The following is a 21,492-nucleotide window of genomic DNA, read 5'->3' as shown; positions in this document are numbered from 1 at the left end:
AGCTCCTCTGTGGCAAGACAGCAGTGCAAGAGTGGCAAGTTTATCAAAGTACCAGAGCCATCTCGGCTGTGGGGTTTGTCCTCTACTGACTTTTCCCTTGAAATGGCTGCAGAAACAACAATCATTCTCTGCTCTGTTTGGCCTCGCTGTTGGTTGGACTGCTCAAGAGAGCTGCTTGGTGCTTGCAATGGCACTGTTTGCACCTTGTAACTGCAGCCGTAGCTTTGGTTTCCCTCTTCACGGTCTCCTAGCATCTTAAACAGTCAGCCTTCCTGCACAAAGAGCGCAGGAAAGGATGGGGCAAAATGGACAAGGCCACCTGTCTGCGTCAGTGCCATTGCTGATTAGCCTGGGTGGGGAGAGTTGCATCTTTGCTGGCGTGTGCCTGCTGCACACCAGGGAGAGAAACAGCCGTTATTAGACTTGCAGTTCCTTCTGAAGTGCCCATGATAAGGACCGAGTGCATTTCCTGCAGCTTTCTCTGCAGATGTGCTCCTCACCTTGAAATCCTCCTTGTTGGTTCCCAGCTCCTCACCGTGGCCTGTGCTCTCTGTTTCAGACTGAGAACAAGGGGAAGCCCCTGCTGGACCATGAGGTGGCACCTGTGAATGTTCCAGCTATTGCTGCTGCCCATGCTATTAAGAGACACGTTGCCCAGGCAGCGGATGAACTCTCCTTTGAGGTAAGCAGTTCAAGGCGTTCCTTGTTGCTCAATTTTACAATGGCAAATGCCTTCAGAGCTGCACTGGTGCAAGTGCTTTAATGCTCGGCGATGTTTGGCAGTGCAGAAGAATGCAGACATTTGAGCTGTGCTTTCCTCCCAGCTGTGCTGAAGCTGGGATTGATGTTGCAATCTCTTGCAGGTGGGAGACATCGTGTGTGTCATCGACATGCCACCAAAGGAGCTGACCCCCTGGTGGAGAGGCAAGCTCGGCTTCCAGGTAGGCACAAGCTTCAGATTGGAGAGTGCAACTTCAGTAGAGGCAGGAATCTCAGCTTAAAGCTGCTCTGCCTGCACAGGATGCCTAAAGGACATAAACAGTTTCCCTGTGTCGGTGTCAGAGGACCTTGCCTTTGGCTGCAAATGTTGAAAAATTATTACCTTTATGCTGTGAACTATGGCGATTTTCTGCTGGATAGTCTTATGGAACGTCAGGCAAGCACGTTCCGAGGGAAATGTTATCTGGCTTTTGGTTTAACAGTTCAGATCTGAGAAGTGCTGCATGCAATAGTTGGCCTCTCTTTTCTTCTTGTTACAGGTTGGATTTTTCCCAGGGGAGTGTGTGGAACTCATTAATAAGAACATTCCTGAGGCACTCATCAACTCTGTGCCAAAGCCAGGTATGGATGTTACATTTCATGGTGTGGGGAAGCAAAATGAAGTCTTTTTTGGGGTGTGTTCCATGTTTAGTACCTCCTTTATCCATGCCACATTGTCCTCTGGGTTGATGATTCTTCATGCACGCCATGGGGCAGGGATTTGGCCCAATCCTCCTGTGTTTATGATTGGACTTGGGGAAACTATAGAATCTTCATAGAATGGCTTTGGATGGAAGGGATTTCGGAGATCATCATGCTCCAACCCTCCCGCCTCAGGATGGTCTCCCAGCCCCCACATTTAATGTGAGACTAGATCAGGCTGCCCAGGGCCCCATCCAACCTGGCCTTGGGCTCCTCCAGAGATGGGGAAAATCCCTTTTTGTATGTACTGGTTGGTAATGTTCTTCCCGTTCTGACGTTCTCTGTAGAATGTGCTGTGCTCGGCCTCGTCCAACGGAGCCAAACCTGAAATGACCTGGTTTCTTCCTTTTGTTGTGCAGTGCCCAAGAAACGCAGCAAGATCCTCACCTTCCTTCGTTCCTTGGTGAAGGCCCGCCCAAAGAAACCGACCGAGCGGGAGGTGGAGAAGGAAAGGGTGTTTGGCGGTGACCTGGGAGAGCATCTTCTCCACTCCGGTCGTGATGGTAAGGAGCTGCCTATTCCTGAGATCTTCCTCTGCTGGGCATCTAAAGAAGATGAAAGGGAGCTCATATCTAGCAGGGGGCAGGCTGATAGCCGTGGAGACACGTGTAATGGGAGTTGATGGCTGAAGGATAAAGTGAGGCGGATGCTCCTAAGAGACAAGCACATCTGTATTTGCTTCAGCCAAGCCTGGCTGGGCTTAGTGGATGGGATGTGACTCCCGGGAGCACAGCCTGCAGCACGATTGAATCAGGAGCTCCACTGATGTCTGGCACGTGTTCTTCAGTCCCCCAGGTCCTCCAGAGCTGCGCTGAGTTCATTGAGCAGCACGGCGTGGTGCAGGGGATATACCGCCTGTCCGGCGTCGCGTCCAACATCCAGAGACTGCGGTAAGAGTGCTGCGACTGACACAGCCTGAGTGCATCTGGTGTGGCTTTGGGCTTGCCTTCCTCTCGCTCAACCGGGTTTGCGTCCCTCTCTCCAGGCAGGAATTTGAGTCGGAGCAGATTCCTGAGCTCACCGTCCGTGACATTCACAGCGTGAGCTCCCTCTGCAAGATGTACTTCAGGGAGCTCCCGAACCCTCTGCTCACCCACCAGCTGTACGGCAAGTTCTCGGTAAGCACAAGGCCACGTCTTTCATTTCCCTCTTCCTGGGCCTCTTGGCAGATGGCTGCAGCAGTGCCCCAGCTCGGAGGCCCTTTTGCTGTCAGCCCCACGAGGTTTACTCGCAGTGGTGTACTAGCCTGATTGGTGTCTCGCTCCCTTTCTGCACTACTCCAGGATGCTGTTGGTGCCGCTACAGAGGAGGAGCGGCTGCTCAGAATGCAGAACGTCATCCAGCAGCTGCCCGCTCCTCACTACAGGTCAGTGCTGCCCTCAGCCTGCTGAGCTCAGCCCTGCTGCATTGCAGAGGGCAACGATGCGGTTCCAGGCTCTGTCTCACGCCGGCAACACGATGCCTGTGTATGCTGAAGGGTTGAAGGCTCCATGGGGTTACTTTATGGGGTCAGTTCCTGGGCACGGGGGCACACTTGGTGCAGCTGATGGCTGCGGCTGTGCTGTGCTGGGGCTTGGTGCTGCAGCGTGGCACTCAGTCAAGTTGGATCTACTTCACCTTCGGTGACAGTAGCAATCACAAGAAGTAGCATGAATGGAGGTTTGCTTTCTGAATTGCAGCACGGCATGCTCGTTGGTGCTGAACGTTTGCCTCTCTTGTTTTCCAGGACACTGGAGTTCCTGATGAGACACTTGGCGTGTCTGGCTGGGAGCTCTAGTATAACCAACATGCATGCCAAGAACCTAGCCATTGTGTGGGCTCCAAACCTCTTAAGGTAAACTTCTGGTTCTGTTCCAACACAACGCTTCATCTGTTCTCCAGTAAAAAAAAAAAAACAGTCCTCCCTTTTTCTCCATCAAATGTGCTCTTCTCCTGTAAAATCTGTGGCTGACAGCAGAGCAGGAGCCTGGGCTGTTCTCCATCCCCACGGGCACAATGTCTAGGTGACAATTTCTGCAGTCTTGTTGAGATGGGACTGACGTGTCCTTGATCATCCAGGGGAATTTCTGCAGTGGCATCACTGATTGCCCACTGCGGAAGTCTCCAGAGCCTCAGCTGACAGCTTTTGGCTGCAACAATTCAGACTCGGGGAAACGGTCTTGGAGAAATGACTTCTAAAATCTGCCTTTTCTACAGATCACAGCAGAACGAGTCTGCCTGCGCCAGCGGAAGAGCTGCCTGCATGGAGCTGCAGACACAGTCAGATGTGGTGGAATTCATCATCAACCACACAGACGTCCTCTTCGGCTCCAAATCCAGAGCAGACATTGCAAATGCAGCAGGTGAGTGTCTTCCTCCATTAGCTTTATCTTGACCTGACACCTTGACCAAATGCAGGCCTTCTCCGGGACCTTTGAGATACTCTTTTACCATCAAGGGGACAGCAGACCTCTCGCTTCCATTAGAGTATGGCATCCTGTTGCTGGATGCTGAGAATGTCCAAGCCCAAAATTTACAAGGAGGAAACCATCATTATTATGGTTTGCATGCAGGAGAAGCTTGATGCAAGCGTTGCAGCAAAGCTTTCTCAGTTCCCTGCCCCCATTTCCTTGGGTTTTTCCTTGCCTATTTTGATACAGTAAGCTGCTCTTAATGATGACCGTTTCCTTTGCCATAAACACACCTCTGCCCACATGGTTATTTTGGGCTCCTCTTCTTCCAGTGTCTCGGATAAGCAAGCCTGAGAAAAATACAGCACCTCCCCCAGAACTGTGGTGGCTGTGCTGCTGCTTTCTGATCCTCGCTCTTACCTGTGGTTTTCCCTGACAGGGCACAATTCTCTCCCAGGGCCCAAGTCTGTGGGGGTCTCTTCTGCTGCCACAAAGCTGCTCAGCCTGGAGGAGGCACAGGCACAGAGGCGAGGCCACAGCAGCTCTCCCCCTGTGACAGAGAGCAGCAGGGACATCAAAGTGGAAGAAAGCCCTGCAGCTGGGCAGGGCAAATTCCACACCGTCATCGACTTTCCATCTGACAGGTAAAGAGGACTTTCTTTTCCAGCACCTAGCATCATTGTTTGGGTGGGTTTTTCTGTTTTTCTGCAGAAACCAGGCAGTGCTAGGAACAAGCAACTGCTGCCAAGAGCTCAGTGCAGCTCTTCCCTCACCCTGCACCACGCACGACTCACAGCGTTGGCTGTTTTCTCTCTCCAGGCAAAATCCACCGAGCAAGAGTGAGGAATCACCAGCTAGCAGTTGGTGTTGCTGCTTCAGGCTCAGAAAGCCATCCTCTGGCAGCAAACGCCAACTGCAGCGCAATGCCAGGCAGCCCTCAGAAACAGCAGTGGTAGTCCTGGCAGGTAAGGGTGCAAATGCAGCTTCCAAATCCCTGCTTTTCAGGAACATACAATTCAAGCTTGCTCTGCACTTGTATCTCCTTCTGCCATTCCAGCCCCTGCCTAATGTCTTCAGTACACCTCTGATCAACCACTGTCATAATTCAGCTTGTGAAAGTTTGACACTAACCCCTGTGTATCCTTTCTAGGTGAATCGAGCCCTTGCCAACCCACAAGATCCAGGGCAAGTAGCGAGGAAGCTCTGTGTGCTTCCATCAGTGGAGAGCTCTTAGGAAGCACAAATTGCTGCAGTTCCAACAGCAGCCTTCCACATGAAAACAGTGATGGAGAGAAGGAGCTCATCGAAGTCCATGCCCTCATTACACCTGGCTCTGCTGAAGTTGCTGACCTGGGCCTGCAAGACACCACAGTCGCCAGCCTGGATTGTAACCAGGAGTCCATGCAGTGCAGCCCATCCCAAGCACAGTGTGAGTGCCCCGACAGCAGCACCTCCATGCAGGAGCAGGTCAGCATCAGTGAGGAGGAGCAGAGCCTCTTGCAGGGGGACTTTCAATCAGGCCTCCAGTCTCAGGCACAGGACAGCAGCACTGAGAGCTCTGAGCCACTCTCTCCATGACAAGACAGGATGAGTCCCATCTTCACCGTGGACCTCTCACACCCTCCTGTCCTTTATTTAATAATAAAAGCACACTTGTGCTCAACCAACGCCTTGACTGCCTCCAGAGTCTTCATTCACACGGACTGGGATGAATGCAGCACACAGCAAGGCACCCCAGCTTGCAATGCTGTGGCCGTGGGGTGCGTGCAGCACAGCTCCGGGTTTGTTCCTGTTTTGTCTGGCTTTGGGATGTCTGCAGGGGGAGCTCTGCTACCATTTGGCATGGTAGCAAATAATCTCTCGCATCCTGGATGCTGCTCATGATACTCCCAAGCTTCCTGGCTGTGGCTTTGTGACGCTTTTCAGGGCTTTCTGATGCATTTCCATGCCTTGGCTGTTCTTTAACACCTCCCTCCTCCCATCATGTCCTTTCCTGGCTCCCAGCTACGAACTGGCCCTGCAGATCATCTCCAGACCTGTCATCAGCACACTGCGGCAGGAGAAGCTCCCCCTGGCCAACGTCAGGCAGTACTGCTTGGTCTGCAGCTCAGTGGCCATTTCCCTTTTAGGCGGCTCCTGCAGAAGAATCAAGCAGCAGAACCTTTTGCTCACCCTGCAGCACACAAATGCTGCAAAAGCAGAAACAACCTGGGAATCTCTCGGTCTGCAAGACTTCACAGACACTCACCGACTGTGTCTGATGGCTCCCTCCCATCCTTGATTTCCTTCTCCCCTTCTCCACGTCGGATCCCACTGCTGAGCCATGATCAAGCTGCCCAGTGTGGCAGAGCATCGTGCAGAGCCGTGCTGGCACCTCCTCCCCTTCCTCTCCTGCAGCTCAGCGTGCAACCTGAGGAAGGTTTTTTCTGAGAAAGTGACCAGCTCTTTTCCATCCCTTTGCCCCTACAAACAGTTGTCCAGAGGATCTTGTCCAAGAATTCCTGGAACAGCCTGCAGCTGGCTCTCCTGAAGTTCAGGCTCCTGCCTTTGCTTCCTGCCAGGCCCGCATTCCTTGAGATCACCAACTCAAGGAGGGCATGGTCACTGCAGCCCTGACCGCCTCCTGTCGTAACCCCTGGTGTGCACCATGTCCAGCAATGCTTCCCTTCTGCTTGCTGTGCCCAATGCCTGCACCACAGAGTGATTCTCACTGCACTCCAGGAGTCTGTCAGATTGCTTGCAGCCAGCCATGCTGATTTCCCAGACTGACTGGAATCCCCCATCAGGATGAGAGTCAGTGAGTGCGATGCTTCTGCTGGCTGCAGTAAGCAGCTCCCACCAACAGGCTCTCTTTCCAGGCGGCTGTAGCAGACCCTCACCTCCAGAAGCCCTGCACTGCTGCACTTCCTGATTTTACCCACAAGTTCACAACCTGCTCATGGCTCTTCTGAGTTCTTTGCAGTCAACTTCTCATCATAGAGGGCAAATCCCTTGCCTTCCAGAATTCCATAGTATCAATTGTGTCTGCTTTATGTCAGGATTTTTTTTCTTTCTTTTCTTTTTCCATTTTCTAGGTAGGAAAATGAATTTCTGAGCCAGGAGAAGCAGAAGTGAAACAGTCTTCCTGGCACTGCTCAGGTTGCATGAGTTGCCAAGTGCTCCTCAGGTAATGTGTGCTGAAGAGCTGACCTTGGTGGCAGGGGCTGTGGCTGCATTTTGTGCCTGTCATGCGGGAATACAAGAAAGCCTATTCAGAGCAGGAGCTGCAGAGCGAGATAAACATCACGAGAAGGTAAGGCTGAGAAGCAAGGACACCTCCAGAAAGAAGAGAAAAACTGAGTCAAGTGAGCTGCGTGACGGCCGTGTGATGCTGACCATGATTGGAGGAAGAGCGCATGGCTGGGAATGACTGATGGCTCTGGTTGGATGGGTGCCTGTGTGCACAGAGTTAAGGAGTGTTTGTGGGATGTTTTGCTGGCATCTAACGGCTGTAAGGGGAAGTCAAGAGAGAAAACTTGTGAATGCATAGAAGGGATGTTAAAATCTGGAACAGACTGTTTGGATCTTTCACAGCTGAGTCCAGATTGCCACACTGCCAGAACCTGGGGCCTAGGATTTTCCTTTAAGAGTGCCAACTGCTTATTTTAATGATAAAAAGTAACATTGAAAAAAGCTTCCCTCCTTGCATTAGAATAAGGCATTGATATTTGATGTTTCTGTCTTTCCATTCCTTTAGCAGCCTGGGTGTTGATGCAGCTGCATGCATCTGCTGCCCTCCCCTTCTGTTTTGTGTAAAAGAACAGTAAAATATGCAATCAGTGTGAGATCTTTCTGAAGTATTTTACTTTATTTGCCCCTAGGCTGCAATGGCTGGGAAATGGCAGTGTCACCCAGGAGCCCACACGGCGACCTGATGTCTCATTGTTGGGGTCTATTGGAAACCAGATGTGTTTCCCTGCCCATGGCAAACACCAGACTTTCCATCCTTACAGTCCTTCCTGACATCAGCAGCAACTGAAACAACAACCCACTCACCTTTGCCATGTCTGGCAGAGGTTGCAGTTCTTTCTATTGTATCCCTCTAGCTTTCAAGTCAAGAGCTCCTGTGTCACACAAGGAAAAGCAATCTTTTACCTGCTTTGCCATGCTCATGGCAGCAGCAATGCAGATGCCAGCAGCTGATGCCCACAAGGACAGCCAGCCTGGACTTATTTTCATTACATATCTTTGTCCTGATGTCCTTCTACAAGCTGGAACATTTCTCCATGACAGCAGAAGAGGGCAGGAGGGGTCCAAGGTGAGGGCACACTCTCCCCAGTATATCTGGCACTCAAAGAGAAAGAGAAAATGAAAACAAGATGTGTTTCCCAGCCCATGGCAAACACCAGCCTTTCCATCCTTAAAGTCTTCCTGACATCAGCACTAATTGAAACAACATCCCACTCACCTTTTCCATGTCTGGCAGAGGTTGCAGCTCTTTCTATTGCATCCCTCTAGCTTTCAAGTCAAGAGCTCCTGTGTCACACAAGGAAAAGCAACCTTTTACCTGCTTTGCCATGCTCATGGCAGCAGCAATGCAGATGCCAGCAGCTGATGCCCACAAGGGCAGCCAGCCTGGACTTATTTTCATTACATATCTTTGTCCTGATGTCCTTTACAAGCAGGAACACTTCTCCATCTCAGCAGAAGAGGGCAGGAGGGGTCCAAGGTGAGGGCACACTCTCCCCTGTTTATCTGGCACTCAAAGAGAAAGAGAAAATGAAAACCAGATGTGTTTCCCTGCCCATGGCAAACACCAGACTTTCCATCCTTACAGTCCTTCCTGACATCAGCAGCAACTGAAACAACATCCCACTCACCTTTGCCATGTCTGCCAGAGGTTGCAGCTCTTTCTATTGCATCCCTCTAGCTTTCAAGTCAAGAGCTCCTGTGTCACACAAAGAAAAGCAACCTTTTACCTGCTTTGCCATGCTCATGGCAACACCAATGCAGATGCCAGCACCTGATGCCCACAAGGACAGCCAGCCTGGACTTATTTTCATTACATATCTTTGTCCTGATGTCCTTCCTAGTAGCTTGGACATTTCTCCCTTTGAGCAGCAGAGGGCAGGTGGGGTCCAAGGTGAGGGCACACTCTCCCCTGTTTATCTGGCACTGAAAGAGAAAGAGAAAATGAAAACCAGATGTGTTTCCCTGTCCATGGCAAACAACAGCCTTTCCATCCTTACAGTCCTTCCTGACATCAGCAGCTATGGAAACAACATCCCACTCAAGTTTGCCATGTCTGGCAGAGGTTGCAGCTCTTTCTATTGCATCCCTCTAGCTTTCAAGTCAAGAGCCCCTGTGTCACACAAGGAAAAGCAACCTTTTACCTGCTGTGCCATGCTCATGGCAGCAGCAATGCAGATGCCAGCAGCTGATGCCCACAAGGACAGCTAGCCTGGACTTATTTTCATTACATATCTTTGTCATTATGTCCTTCTAGAAGCTGGCACATTTCTCCCTATGAGCAGCAGAGGGCAGGAGGGGTCCAGCTTGCAGGCACACTCTCCTTTTTTTCTGGCACACAAAGAGAAGATGAAAACCAGATGTGTTTCCCAGCCCATGGCAAACACCAGCCTTTCCATCCTTACAGTCCTTCCTGACATCAGCAGCAATGGAAACAACATCCCTCTCACCTTTGCCATGTCTGGCAAAGGTTGCAGCTCTTTCTATTGCATCCCTCTAGCTTTCAAGTCAGGAGCTCCTGTGTCATACAAGGAAAAGCAACCTTTTACCTGCTTTGCCATGCTCATGGCAGCAGCAATGCAGATGCCAGCAGCTGATGTCCACAAGGACAGCCAGCCTGGACTTATTTTCATTACATATCTTTGTCCTGATGTCCTTCTAGAAGCTGGAACATTTCTCCATCTCAGCAGAAGATGGCAGGATGGGTCCAAGGTGAGGGCACACTCTCCCCTGTTTATCTGGCACTCAAAGAGAAAGAGAAAATGAAAACCAGATGTGTTTCCCTGCCCATGGCAAACACCAGACTTCCCATCCTTACAGTCCTTCCTGACATCAGCAGCAACTGAAACAACATCCCACTCACCTTTTCCATGTCTGGCAGAGGTTGCAGCTCTTTCTATTGCATCCCTCTTGCTTTCAAGTCAAGAGCTCCTGTGTCACACAAGGAAAAGCAATCTTTTACCTGCTGTGCCATGCTCATGGCAGCAGCAATGCAGATGCCAGCAGCTTATGCCCACAAGGACAGCCAGCCTGGACTTATTTTCATTACATATCTTTGTCCTGATGTCCTTCTAGAAGCTGGAACATTTCTCCCTCTCAGCAGCAGAGGGCAGGAGGGGTCCAAGTTGCAGGCACACTCTCCTTTTTTTCTGGCACACAAAGAGAAGATGAAAACCAGATGTGTTTCCCTGCCCATGGCAAACACCAGAATTTCCATCCTTACAGTCCTTCCTGACATCAGCAGCAATGGAAACAACATCCCACTCACCTTTGCCATGTCTGGCAGAGGTTGCAGCTCTTTCTATTGTATCCCTCTTGCTTTCAAGTCAGTAGCTCCTGTGTAACACAAGGAAAAGCAATCTTTTACCTGCTTTGCCATGCTCATGGCAGCAGCAATGCAGATGCCAGCAGCTGATGCCCACAAGGACAGCCAGCCTGGACTTATTTTCATTACATATCTTTGTCCTGATGTCTTTCTAGAAGCTGGAACATTTCAGCATCTCAGCAGAAGAGGGCAGGAGGGGTAAGATTTGCAGGCACACTCTCCCCTGATTATCTGGCACTGAAAGAGAAAGAGAAGATGAAAACCAGATGTGTTTCCCTGCCCATGGCAAACACCAGCCTTTCCATCCTTACAGTCCTTCCTGACATGAGCAATAACTGAAACAACATCCCACTCACCTTTGCCATTTCTGGCAGAGGTTGCAGCTCTTTCTATTGCATCCCTCTAGCTGTCAAGTCAAGAGCTCCTGTGTCACACAAGGAAAAGCAATCTTTTACCTGCTGTGCCATGCTCATGGCAGCAGCAATGCAGATGCCAGCAGCTGATGCCCACAAGGACAGCCAGCCTGGACTTATTTTCATTACATATCTTTGTCCTGATGTCCTTCTAGAAGCTGGAACATTTCTCCCTATGAGCAGCAGAGGGCAGGAGGGGTCCAAGTTGCAGGCACACTCTCTTTTTTTTCTGGCACACAAAGAGAAGATGAAAACCAGATGTGTTTCCCTGCCCATGGCAAACAACAGCCTTTCCATCCTTACAGTCCTTCCTGTCATCAGCACTAATTGAAACAACATCCCACTCACCTTTGCCATGTCTGGAAAGGTTGCAGCTCTTTCTATTACATCCCTCTAGCTGTCAAGTCAAGAGCTCCTGTGTCACACAAGGAAAAGCAATCTTTTACCTGCTGTGCCATGCTCATGGCAGCAGCAATGCAGATGCCAGCAGCTGATGCCTACAAGGACAGCCAGCCTGGACTTATTTTCATTACATATCTTTGTCCTGATGTTTTTCTAGAAGCTGGAACATTTCACCATCTCAGCAGAAGAGGGCAGGAGGGGTAAGAGTTGCAGGCACACTCTCCCCTGATTATCTGGCACTGAAAGAGAAAGAGAAGATGAAAACCAGATTTGTTTCCCTGCCCATGGCAAACACCAGCCTTTCCATCCTTACAGTCCTTCCTGCCATGAGCACTAATTGAAACAACATCCCACTCACCTTTTCCTAATCTGGCAGGGAGGTGATGCTCTTTCTATTATACCCCTCTGGCTTTGAGTTCACCAGTGCTTGTGTCACACAAGGATATGCAAGATTCCACCTGTTCTGCCATTCCCATAGGAACAACTATGCAGATGTCAGTAGCTGATGCCCACAAGGACAGTAACCTGGTCTTATTTTCATTACATATCTTTGTCCTGAAGTCCTTCTAGAAGGTTGAACACTTCTCCATCTCTGCTGCAATGTTCAAAAAGGGTCCAAGTTTAGGGCACTCTCTCCTCATGGCCTCTTGCACTCAAAGACAAAGAGAACATGAAAACCAGAAGTGTTTCTTTGCCCATGGCAGACACTAGCCTTTCCATCCTGACAGTCCTACCTACAATCAGCTGGAATTGAAACAACATCTCCCACATCTCTTTTTTGAACTTATTCATGCAGGAATAATAATAATGAGAATTTTACTGTAAATCTTATTTCTGCATGGAAACGATCAGATAACTGGAGCTTTTTTCCCTAAAACAATCCAGGAAATTTGCATTGCTTATCTATGTACGCAAAATGTTTTTGCCATTCATCTCAAATATCAATACATCTGGCAAAATAAGATAGAAAAAGTATTTACAGACATTTTTGGACATTGATTACTTCTGGTCAAGTGGGAAAGAATCCCTAAGCTGCAATCATGAAATTCTTTTATCACTTTCTCTGATTTAGCCAGTGTTACTAAAAGGGAAATAAGACACAGGCTTTTGATAGCAGCTGCCAATTTAAGAATGATAATACGGTTTATTTTTCTTGGCTAAGATCAAAGTCCCGCATTTCAGGATTATCTCCAGCTCATCAAGTATAATTAACAGTTTTGGATAGCCACATTATTGTATAGCAATATTGTCTTCCTGCAAGGAATTTCATTGTTTTACACGTGCCACAGGTTGTTAATAGATTGCCTGATTACCATTTATTTTTTTTATTGGCTTATGATGACTACAGAAAATTATACAGCAGCACCATAAAAACTTTAAATCCTATCCCATGTATCTGCACTCATACGAAAATAATATTGGAAAGCATTGGTGAAACTAAGATTACAAAATAAAGCAGAGGACAATTTCAGTGAAAGCCTGCAGGTTTTACAGCTCTGCCCATTTCAACCCCCTGAAGACATCCACGGGTTTCCTGCTGTGGGACACAGGCACTCACCTGCAGCTCAGCACTGCCTGCTCATGCCTGCGCACACCTTCAGGCTGGAACCAAGGAAATCCTCAGCAAAGACATCAGTACACTTTTGTTATGATGACTTTCATGAAGAAGCATCAAATATTTCTTCACGAGAAATACTGCAAGTCCCTTTGACACTAGCCCTTATTTTAAATGTTTAGATTTGTGCTTCATTCAGGCGTGCTGTCACTCCCAAAAAGATTTTTATTCTTTTTCATTCTGAGGAACACAGTGATTTCTGCCTTGTTTACTGACTGTAGGCACAGCAATACTCCTGCACCTTCGGGGAAACAGCAAATCCATCTCTTTCACACCCTACTTCTATCAAGCTCATTCACCTTACAAGGTATTTATTGCAAGCAGCTCTTCCAAAAATGGAGATTAACAGAGCCTGCAACCCAGGACACCTCAGTAAGCCAGTACTTTTCATCTCCTGAAGGTGTAGGTAGACACAGAGCTGGAACATCTTTTCCAGAGCTGTGTGATGCTATCTCATCTATGTTCCTTTACTGTTGACTCAGTGTCACTTCTTATCTAACCTGGTTGCATCCCAGGATTTCTGGTGCCAAAAATAAACTGACAGCTTTCATCACTAGTTAAAAGGAAACTGCAATAGGAAAAGCAATTTTTCTGATTTCTCTGTTGATCAAAGATGCTTCCTGCAAGCCTGATGCGGTAGAAACAATATCAGCTTTAGAATGACAGTCATTAGAGCAGAATCCTTTCACTGATGAAATCCCACAGTCCTGATTCATACAACACTGACACTGGAGGACACAGTAGTTTAGATGAGAGCGCATTAAAAATGACTAAGTTAAGGTCTCAGCAAAGAGTGACAAGTATGAAAAAAAGAGGTTGCAGAAACTGCTTCAGTTTGGCACTCTGGCATAAAGTATGACAACACACAACCTGCCTGTGCAGTTCCAGAAGCAGAAGAAAGCCGTCAACCAAGACTTGTTCTCATCTGCTCTGAAAGTCCACTGGGACAAGGCCACTTTTCTCTGACGTGCTTCCAGAAGTATCACTTCTGAGCACTGTGCCAGGGAGTTACAAGATACTGTTTGTGTGTACAGAGGAGAAAAAGACGTCTGTCTGGAAACAGACTTGGTGAAGGAGAAGCAGCATTTTCCAGAGTACTTCAGAAAGAACTGAGCACTGCCCCAAGAGCTTCAGAGCGGCAGGCTGTCACAGTGTGCCAACCAGCTCAGCTGTGAGTTGGCACTGAAGCTGCACCACAGGGAGAACAAAGCCCCCTGTGCACCCTTGGAGAGCCAAGGGTTGGAGATTCATGAACCTTGAGCTCCTTTCCAACCCGGGCCATGCTGTGATTCTGGGATTCTCACCTTTGCCTCATCTGGCAGAGGGAGGCAGCTCTTTCCATTGTCTCCCTATGGCTGTCAGGTCACCAGGGCCAGTGTCACACAGGGAACTGCAAACACTGTGTGTGCTGTGCCCTGCCCATGGCAGCACAGAGGCAGCTGCCAGCAGCTGATGCCCACAAGGACAGCCAGCCTGGACTTCCTTTGATTCCTTCCCTTTGGATCAGCGTCCTTCAGGAAGGCGGAACATCTCTCCAGCTGAGCAGCAGAGGACAGCAGGGCTTCGTTGTCTGGGCATGTTCTCTTCTGGCCCTCTGGCCCTCACAGACACAGGAGGAGGACACAGAGGCTGCTGTAACACAGCCAGCCCTGCCTCTCAGGTCAGCTCTCAGGCCATCCTCTCTCCCCTCAGCAGCAGCTCACTGTTCTGCACTCCTCTGGCCTGGGCTGGCAGAGGTGTGCAGCAGTTCTGCTGATCTCCCAGTGCTGGCCATGTCTGCAGTGCCTGTGTGAAAGACACAGGAAGCTGCCAGCATTGCACTGCTCTGCTGTGCCCCTGCCATCACCGAGTTTGCTGTCAGCAGCTGCTGCTACACGTCCATTCAGGCACAGGCCTTTCCTTCCTGGCCCTCTTTCCCCCCCTCTCTCCTCTGCTCTCTCTCGTGCTCCCCTTTGGCCTGGGCTGGCTGAGCAGTGCAGGCCTTGTTGTTGCTCCCTGGGCCAACTACGTCACGGTTCCCCGTGACTCTGCCAGCTGCTCTGACACAGCGACTGCGTCCTCAGTGTGGATTCCAGAATGCGACAGACGTCCAGAGAAGACTTCCAGGGCTGATTGGAACATGCTGCCATCAAGAACTGCCATGGCTCAGGCCCCCTGGGAATCTGCTCACAGCGAAAGCTGCTGTCACTCTGTGTGGGCACAGCCTTGTCTGTGTAGGCCTGCTCACACTGCAGCCCCTGTCTGCACCAGAACCGTGCCGATCCACCTTCTCTTGGCCTCCTTGCCTGCATGGAAAAGGGCAGCTTGGGCTGAAGGCCCTCAACTTTCAGATGGCCGAGTGAAGTCTCTGAGCCCTGGTGACCCACTCAGCTCTTCAGCCTGCTGACCTGCTCTGCTGGGGCTGTCTTAAAAGGCAGAGGGCACGTGATCCTAATGTCCCCACATCCATCCCTCTTAGCATACTGTAGGCCAGTTCCTAAAAGGACACCTGCACAATCTCTCTGAATGTTAATCAACACGTAGTTGGTCTGTGCACTGCAGAAATTGCACCTAGGTTTTCAGTGGTGATTAGCTATGTGTTTAGTCAGAGGTGCAATGCTTCTAATGGTGAGAGAAAGACATTCCCAGTTGTCATCAGGTGGAACACACTTCAGACTGGAATCCTCAAGCAGACTTCAGTCAAGCTTTCTTAATTACTCGTTGTTGTTATCAATTCAGACGCATCTCTGAATTCCTGCTTGAATGAACATTCTGTAATAATCTGCTGAGACAGCGCAAGGCTTGACAATGAGACTATAGTTTATGAAAGCAGCACTTTTTACTTCCTTTACAAGTTCTTATCTGAATGCTAAATGCAACATCAATTCACTTCTCACTGGGTTGAACGTTTTAAATATTTGGTAAATATAAGGTTCTAATTCTGACATTTAATATGAAAATATTAAAATTCCTTGTAAGTACTTTTTTGTTAGAATGCCAGATGCTAAAGGGATGAAGTGGCACAAGAAAGCAAAATATCTCTGCTGAAGGCAGGAAGGACTGTAAGGATGGAAAGGCTGGTGTTTGCCATGGGCAGGGAAACACATCTGGTTTTCTTGTTCCCTTTGTCTTTGAGTGCCAGAAAAATAGAGGAGAGCGTGCCCTCACCTTGGACCCCTCCTGCCCTCTGCTGCTGAGATGGAGAAATGTTCCAGCTTGTAGAAGGACATCAGTACAAAGATATGTAATGAAAATAAGTCCAGGCTGGCTGTCCTTGTGGGCATCAGCTGCTGGCATCTGCATTTCTGTTGCCATGAGCATGGCAATGCAGGTAAAAGATTGCTTTTCCTTGTGTGACACAGGAGCTCTTGACTTGTAAGCTAGAGTGATGCAATGGAAAGAGCTGCAACCTCTGCCAGACATGGCAAAGGTGAGTGGGATGTTGTTTCCATTAGTGCTGAAGTCAGGAAGACTGTAAGGATGGAAAGGCTGGTGTTTGCCATGGGCAGGGAAACACATCTGGTTTTCCTGTTCTCTTTGTCTTTGAGTGCCAGATGCCAGGAGGATTCCTGTTTCCATGGACTATCAGCAAATTGTCTTTCACTTTGGCAATCACACATTCTTCTGGACCCTGAGGATCCACCTGACAATTTGCCCATAGTTCAGACTAGACAAACACAGACTGAAGAATCTCTCAGTTTTCAGCAGGTCCTCATCAGGTGGAACTTTGGTCCTCTCCTCCCGGCTGCATGACATCTCTGGAATATTACCAGAGAGGCAAAACCCAAGGAAGTTGTGGATGCCCCACTCCTGTATGCTTTCAAGGCCAGGCTGGATTTGGCTCTGGGCAGCCTGGTCTAGTGGTTGGCTGCCCTGCACAGAGCAGGGGGTTGAAACTAGATGATCATTGTGGTCCTTTTCAACCCAGGCCATTCTGTGATTCTATGATTTAATCAGAATGTAAATGCTGTAGTATCTCCTCATAGGATGCCAAAAAGTAGTCAAGTCCTGCAGTACTCCAGAATAAACACTGCAAATACACTGCAGTTCATTTAATCCAGCCAATTATTCAGTGCACTCTTTTTCTAGCCAGGCAACTTGGTCCTCTACAGCTTCTGGTCTTCTGAAAAACATCAGTGTTTTGTTATTCATTTGGAAGCTCAGTGTTACGTCCTGTGATCTCTCTAGATTTCTCCATGAGAATATGTAGAAATCTGTAAAGCTCTGATGTCCCTCAGTTCACTACACAAAATTTAAGGGCAGTGCCAAATTCCGTATATCTAGTTCATCCTGCAGAATGATGCCATTTTTTTATCTCAGTGAAAAGTAGAGCAGTCAAAACAGGACTGGATTTTTGTTCCAGCGCAGACCAAATTTCCTGCCTACCTTCAAGAAAAGCTCATCGTGTGTAGCTACAGTTACGTACAGATGCAGCTCCTCTGTTAAAATGTACAGAGAGAATGTTCTCTAACCTTGATATGAGATATTTACTGATCTTGTAGCATGAGTGACCTCCTGATTCTTCACGCCTGACAATTTTTAAATAATGAGAAATAAAAACACATATTTTTCAAAACAGGTATAGAGATTGACTTACAAAAAAATGTTTATCTTGAATCAATCATACACTCACCATTGCAATTAAAAAAAAAAAAAAAAGAAAAGAAAAAAAAAAGAAAGAAGAAAAGCCACATTCTTACAGTGGCATTTCACAGTATTGTAATTCTGTTGTGTGAAATCAAGGTTCTCTCATCGTGAAATAATGACCAAGTTCTCTTTTCATATCTAAACATACAAATGCTAAAGGCAGCAGTGCTGTTCAAGAATACATTACCAGCTCAAACACTGCTTTGGCTACACAACTGAAGGTAATAAGGAATTTTATCAAGGAATCACAGAATCACAGAATTGCCAGGGTTGGAAGGGACCTCAAGGATCATGAATCTCCAACCCCCCTGCCACACGCAGGGCCACCAACCATCCCACCTAATGCTAGACCAGGCTGCCCAGGGCCCCATCCAATCTGGCCTTGAACACCTCCAGGGACGGGGCATCCACAACCTCCCTGGGCAGCTGTTCCAGTACCTCACCACTCTCTCCGTAAAGAATTTCCCCCTGACGTCCAACCTAAATCTCCCTTCCCTCAGCTTAAAACCACTTCCCCTTGTCCTGCTGTCACTCACCCTTTCAAAGAGTTGATTTCCCTCCTGTTTGTAGGTTCCCTTTAGGTACTGAAAGGCTGCCATGAGGTCACCCCACAGCCTTCATTTCTCCAGGCTGAACAAGCCCAGCTCTTTCAGCCTGTCCTCATAGGGGAGGTGCTCCAGTCCCCTGATCATCTTTGTGGTCCTCCTCTGGACCCTCTCCAACAGCTCCCTGTCTTTCTTGTACTGGGGGCTCCAGACCTGGACGCAGTATTCCAGATGGGGCCTCACAAGAGCAGAGTAGAGGGGAACAATCGCCTCTCTGTCCCTGCTGGCCACCCCTCTTCTGATGGAGCCCAGGATCCCATTTGCCTTCCGAGCCGCAAGGGCACACTGCTGGCTCATGTTAAGTTTTTCGTCTACCAAGACCCCCAGGTCCTTCTCCACAGGGCTGCTCTCAAGGACCTCTCCTTCCAGTCTGTAGGGATGCTTGGGATTCCTCCGGCCCAGGTGCAAAACTCTGCACTTTGCCGTGTTGAACCTCATCAGGTTCACCCAGGCCCACCTTTCCAGCCTCTCGAGGTCCCTCTGAATGGCATCCCGTCCTTCAACCGTGTCAACCACACCACTCAGCTTGGTGTCGTCAGCAAATTGCTGAGGGTGCACTCGATTCCGTCATCGATGTCATTGATAAAGATGTTAAAGAGCACCGGTCCCAACACAGACCCCTGGGGGACGCCGCTCGTTACCGGCCTCCACCTGGACATGGAGCCATTGATCACCACCCTCTGTCTGCGGCCTTTCAACCAGTTTCTTATCCATCGAGTGGTCCACCCATCAAATCCACATCCCTCCAGCTTGGAGAGAAGGATGTGGTGGGGGACCATGTCAAAGGCCTTGCTCAAGTCCAGGTAAAATAATTTGTATCAGTAATTAAAAGTACTTGCTTACTGCTTACAAAGAAGTACATAACTTACAAAGTACATTCGCCAGATGAAAAACAAGGCATCAATACATCTGCATTACTAGAAGCAAATATATTGCACTGACACTTGTAAACCATTTTACCTGTCTCACAGTGATTTTCCAATAAGAAAACAAAGGAAGAAGAAGTATAAAGGCTCCTTGTGCTGCTGCTATGTAAATCACCCAAGCAATCACAAGTGAAGATGAGAATGGTGAAAGCTCACTGCTGATGTACCGAAATCTTCATGTGCTATATCAAACCTGCAAGGAATGCAATGGACAAATGACAAGCTCACGTCTCTCTTCTGACAAGGTTTTGGCTGCAGTGACAGCCTTCTTTCTGAGTCAAATCTTACCATCCTCCCAGCAACAAGCTCTACCTGCTGAATGGCATATTGCTGGGAGCATCCTTCCACAATCCAGTAATGGTCGGAACAGAACTGTGAGCTTGATTTCTTGGAAAGTCAGGCTGTGTCTGAATGTATTCCAGCACAGAGCAGGAGAAGAGACGGTACTGAGCAGCATGGCAGCAGGTAAACAAGGCATCGTGTGCACTTTAGAAAGTAGAGCTTTCCTGTGACGGGCAAGGGAGCAAGATGGGGGAAGATGGAGAGAATCAAAGACTGCGGCCCTTGGTGGGAAGGGAAAAGCTAACTTCAGTGTGGGACACAAGCAATAAGGACAGGATTTGGAGAGTTTTCTGCTTTCTATTGAGGTGTTCAGCACCTCACCACTCTTAGAATTTTTCTCCTAGTATCGGATCTGACTGTGTGGGTTCCAAATGCCCCAGGCAGAGGAAGAACTCAGTTTGGATTCCTCTCACATGTAGTAGAAGAGGGCAAAGGAAAGGCAATCTGCAGACACCATCTCCTCCAGCAATTTGTAAACCTAGCAGATCTGCCCCATGCTTTATTTATGAGTGAGTGCAATAGAACATTTGGCCTTGTGTCAGCTGGAGGAGCTGACTGCTGCACTCAATGGAGGATTTCAGTTTTTCCTTTCAGCCACAGAGATAAGCAATCATGTTTTAATTTCAGTCTGAGTCAGGACACACTGCATAGCAGAGTACTTGTATTTGTACTGTATTAATTGTGACTTTCAGAGTTACAGTTAAACAGTTTGGGCCCTGATGACTTCAGCTGTTGAAAATAATGCAGCCTACTCACCTCCTGGGACGGAGACAGCAGTGGAAATGTGAAATTGCTGCCTTCCCTTTTCTTTTTCATGGTTTAGACTCTAAGGTTAGTGTTGCTAGCTAGGTTTGTCATGTTTCTAATGTTATTAGAAACTTAGCAGCAGAGCTCCAGATAGCAACCAAAAGATGTGAAGCTTCTGTCTTCATGTGGGCTGAACTCTTAACCATAAACTTTTAAATAAGGGATTTTATTTTGTATGCCAGCATTTTCTAAATAGAGATTTGACATGTTCCCACATTGCATCCTTATCTCTCAGTTGGAGAGAGATGGATTTGAAGGCTGAATCATTCTGTGGGTAAATAATTGGTCTGATGGTCACAGCCAGAGGTTGTTATCACCGGTTCTGAGTCCGGGTGGAGGCCAGTCGTGAGTGGTGTCCCCTAAGGGTCCATCCTGGGACTGGTGCTCTTCAGCATTTTCATCAATGTCATAGGCAGTGGAAACAACACACGGAGGGTGGTGAGGCACTGGAACAGGTTGCCCAAGGAGGCTGTGGATGCCCCATCCCTGCAGGCATGCAAGGCCAGGCTGGATGTGGCTCTGGGCAGCGTGGTCTGCTGGTTGTGACTGCACACAGCACAGGGATTAAAACTGTGTGATCATGGTGTCCTTTTCAACCCAGGCCATTCCATGATTCTATGATTCCATGACACAAGTGTACCCTCAGCAAATTTGCTGATGATACCCAGTTAGGTGGTACAGCTGGCAGAGTAGAAGGGAGGGATGCGATCCAGAGGGACCAGGACACAGTTGAAAAGCAGGCACATGAGAATCTAATGAGGCTTAACATGGCCAAGTGCAAGGTGTTACATTTGGCTGGAGGCAGTCCCAAATGTGAGTACAAAGCGGAGAGATTAGGTCAGATGTTTGGAAGGATTTTTTATTTAGACAGCCAGGCTGGATAGGATCCTGGGTAGCTTGAGACAGTGGCTGGCAACCCTGTGGCAGGGGAGCTGGAGCTCGATGATCTTTAGGGTCCCTTCTCACCTGAGCCTTCTATGATTTTGTGACGATGGTAAGGTGACACGAAGACAACATAAGACTTTCCAAATCAAACAGTAAAATGACTATACGAGGGCTGCTCCAGAACTTATGCCTCCTACTGTATTATTTTGGCCCATGATATCAGAGGTGGACGTTGGGGTATGGCAGCAAAGGTTGAACCTTCCAACCAATATTGTTACATTTTGCTGCCGTGTGACAGATGGCAGTCTGAGAAATGGTGTCTGACATCTCAGTGCATATGATGCAAAGGTGTGTCACTGAATTCCTCCGTGCAGAAAAAAGTGGACCCATTGACTTTCACTGATGCTTGCTGCATGTTTGTAGAGACCAAACAGTGCATGTCAGCACAGCTGAGGTGGTGGGTGGTG

The sequence above is a fragment of the Phasianus colchicus genome, chromosome Z (genome assembly GCF_987193195.1).
Source record: "Phasianus colchicus chromosome Z, bPhaCol1.hap1.1, whole genome shotgun sequence".
Lineage (NCBI taxonomy): Eukaryota > Metazoa > Chordata > Aves > Galliformes > Phasianidae > Phasianus > Phasianus colchicus.
The sequence above is the reverse complement of the archived record's forward strand: the minus strand, read 5'-3'. Positions refer to the sequence as shown.